This window comes from Octopus bimaculoides, chromosome 15 (genome assembly GCF_001194135.2).
Source record: "Octopus bimaculoides isolate UCB-OBI-ISO-001 chromosome 15, ASM119413v2, whole genome shotgun sequence".
Taxonomy (NCBI): Eukaryota; Metazoa; Mollusca; class Cephalopoda; order Octopoda; family Octopodidae; genus Octopus; species Octopus bimaculoides.
Genome location: NC_068995.1, coordinates 5931809 through 5936173, shown reverse-complemented (window position 1 = coordinate 5936173; position 4365 = coordinate 5931809).

Genomic DNA, 4365 nt, shown 5'->3' with positions numbered 1-4365 from the left:
ATATATATATATATATATATATAGACATATATGTTTGTGTGTGTGTGTGTATAAAAATATAAATTGTGTCAACTTCAGATCATTGTTTAACACAACATATTAAGTCATATTTTCGTATCTCCATCTTAAATGTCACCAACTGCGGTGCAGATTATCGCTAAGAAGCATTCAATGACATTATATATAAGAAAGTGTACGAATTTCTATAGAATGCTATACATACACATTTACATAAACAGAGTATCACAGAATCTATGATAATTCATAATAGGAAAGTTTACTGGTGGAATTTCCCTGTGGACATATCAATACATTGCAAATATAACAGACCAGACACAGTGATTTCTGAAGGGAAGATAAACTATGTACATTTTCCCAGTTGAGGTCAATATAAAGCTAAAGATCAGCGAGAAAGAAATCACCTGCGCTGAACTATTGAGAAATTTGCAGCTACTCGACTTGAAATGCCAGTCCAGTTTTATACTCGTAATTATTGGGATATTAGAATGTTTAAGAAACTGCTTCAGAACTAATCTTGAGAAATTAGGGTTCTCCAAATCTGAAAGTAGAAAGCTAATTAGGAAACTACAGAGACCTCGTCTTTAGCAGTGTCAAAATGTAAAATGCACCAAAATTTTAACGTATAGAAACATGTGAACGTGTCTCGACATCAAACTAGATGCATGAGTATAAATACATGAATGCAAAACATACAGAGCTGCACATGTATGCGCGTGCACACACGATTACCCTGTTGGTGTTGTTGAAATTCCAATGAAAAAGTCTTCGACAAATTTTAGAAACCAACTCTTTCCACGTTGGCAAAATTCTATAAATACGTCTAAACAAAACACACAGACACACAATCGCACACAAATATTGGTAAGTGAATAATTGTGTGTTGGGTCTGATTATTTGTGGCCTCACCTCATCTTCAAACTTTTCTCCTTTTGCAACTGCATGCATCAGAGATCACGTGATGAATATATTTACTTATATAAAAAGTTGCATTCATTTTTTTTCTCCATTTTTATATTTCTTGTCTATGTATTTCATATGAAATTCACTTTGATACAAAAATAAAAAGGATAAAAAATTAAAAGATCTTGTGTATTTATGAGAATTATGTTTTTCTTTACATATTTCGTTTTTGCTGTTTATGTATTTTTCTATTTATTCGTTCTAGTGATCAATTTATTTCACAAATTTTAAAATATATATCCTGCACTGCAGTAAGAATATTTAACGAAGAATCATATTGAATTCTAACATTGGCACATAGCCAGCTATTTTCGGGTAGCCTAGAATCGATTAAATTTCACCCGTTACTTGACCTGTACTTTATTTTATAATTCCCAGGATGATAAAAGACAATGTTGACCCTGCTGCGATTTGAACTCGGAATGTAAAGGTTAGTAACTGAGTAGCGCAAAGTATTTGGAGAAAAAATACATATGAAACTAGAATTGTGTTGGCGTCTGTTGCAAGTAGATTCATTCGAAATATATCACTCATGCTCTTCTCCTACCATTATCACTTCAACAGTCTCCACTACCACTACATGCCCAGCCTCCACAACTCTCAGCAGCACCACCACCACCACTACCACAACAGCCAGTATCCAAATTTACATTCTGAACAATAAATGTTATGTTGATGATAATGTAAAACTATTTTCCACTTACAAATGCAAATATCCACTTGAAAAACTATAAACACTGTGTGTGTGTGTGTGTGTGTGTGTGTGTGTGTGTGTGTGTGTGTGAGTGTGTGTGTACCACTTAAAGCTGAAAGTATAACTCTCCTAGGCTTGCTGAGCGATAGTATCTGTCGATTAAGCTAAATATTTTCTGCTAATCCTGATAGAATAAAAGATATATACATTTTATTGTCTATACTATACATATAGTATTACATCCCCTGATGTCGTAATAATTACTTCGTTTTCATTAAGGAATAGGTGGCGCTAATCCCGCCTGAAAACACATCACTTACTTGGAAGTTCACCCAAGACGGACCAAATAAGACCCAGTATTTAAGAAGATAAAAGTGCTGGGTTTCATTTGTTCAACAAAATCTTACACAGCCGCACTGCAATGAGTGAAACACGCATTATTTTTTTTTCCGTAAATGTTCACCAAAGTGCATTTTAATAACTTCGAGGACAGAAATATTTCGATCATTTTTTTAAAATTTATCACCAAGTGTACGTGGAAATAGTTTTTAATCTTGAAATTTGACAAGATGCAAAATTGATTTCAAATTTTGGAACAAGTGCAGGAATTTCGTTAAGGGTTTGGTAAGCCGATTGCATCGACTTCAGTTCTCGGGTGGTACTTATTTTATGGACCCCCAAAGGATGGAAGGCAACAATCGATTCTGGCTGTATTTGAACTTGAACTTTAGGAAAGACGAAATTATTCGCTAAGGAAATAATTTAATTTGAACCACAAAATTTGTGAGACTCCATAAAGAAATGATCATCACAGTTTGATGTCAACGGTGATTCTTATGATGTGATAAGAATATGGCGTGGTGAGTCAGGAATGACTCGCAGGATAGGAAAAGTGGTAAACAACGTGACGAAGAAGCAAATAGTTACAGCAGACAGACATTACTACAGATTTCTATACGCAAAACTATAGTGAATATGACCGTATAAGTATTTAGATTCCGTGTTGATTATTGCAATCCCGGTTACTGGTAAATGTTACCAGCAAGTCAATCGAGAGACATCTGTCTACTTGTCTGTCTGACTCGCAAAAAACAACAACCATTCAACACCCAAGCGCTTTTTTAATAAAAATTATACATGGAGTTGTGCAGTTCGTCTTACATACAGTTGGAACTAGTCGAGATGGTGAGGACAGAAATATTGAACACCAAAACAAGTGAGGGACGTGTCTGTGTACCTGGTTGTCTAATTCGCTAGAAACAAAACCAAATCCCATTCAAAACCCTACACAATGTCTTACAAAAAGTAATATATGGAATACTATACTTATTTTTATTTATAGTTGAAATGATGAGGGCTGAAACGTTAAACACCAGCAACAACAACCTTAGCCAGTTTTCGGCGAATTACTACGTATTTCTGACTAGACAAATAGAGCCTCACAAACCTGTGGTACAAACAACAACGACATCGACCTGAAACGCGAATAACAACATTTTCCTGCACGCTTTTCCTTTTCGATTTATGTATAACGTAACCTCACCGATTACTATAAGCATATATAATGTAGCTAATATACAGGGAGTGTTTGAAATACTGGTATATACTTATATTAGCAGTATAGCTCGGGAGGTAAACATATGTGAAAAAAACAATATATATGTATGTGTGTGTATGTCTGTGTATGTCTGTATGTGTGTCTGAGAGTGTGTGTGCACGTGCTTGTGTGTGTGTGTCTGTGTATGTGTGTGTGTATGTGTGTCTGTGTGAGACATATTTCTTTCCAGTATTAACAAAACTCAATAATGGATACGTTCAATAAAGTTATTAAAATATAGGCTACAGTAAGAGCACGTTACATATTGGAATATATATATGTGGATGTGTGTATATATATATGTAGACATGTACGTGTGGGTGAGTGTGCGTGTGCGTGTTTGTGCGCTTAAATGTGTATATATATACATACATGTCTATATTGCGTATATAGGTGTGTGTTTGAATACAGGATATTGTTAAGGGAAGAGAATTAAATATTAGCTCATTCCCTCCGGTTATCTTCGTCATAATAAATATTAACATATTCGAACTAAGTTATGTATAAGCACGCGTAGATATGTTTCTAAAATATAGATATGAGTGAATGGATTCAGAATATATATATATATATGTATATATATATATATATATATATATATATATATACACATATATATACATATATACACACACATATATATAGAAATATATATCTAATACGTATATGTGCGTACATATATAAAAATATATATAAATATATATTTACGTGCTTACAGAAATAACTTATCGTATAGTTGGGTGTTCGACTTTTAATGTATTGTTTACATAGAGTTGCATAGAAGACTTTTTTTTCCACCGCAAAGGGCAGATAAATACACCATTTAGCAATGTCTGGTATACATAATGGTATTATATATTAGTAATGTACGATTTAATGCATGTGTGTTAGGGTGTACCTGTGTGAGTAGGTGCTGATGCATATCGCAATATGTGAGTTTTACAGGCTTATTTATGAATACATATATATATATAATACCAATGTGTATAGATCTGCAGCTTTCAATATATTTATATATTTATGTAGCCATACACACATACACACACAGACACACAGATATATATATATATATATATATATATATATATATATA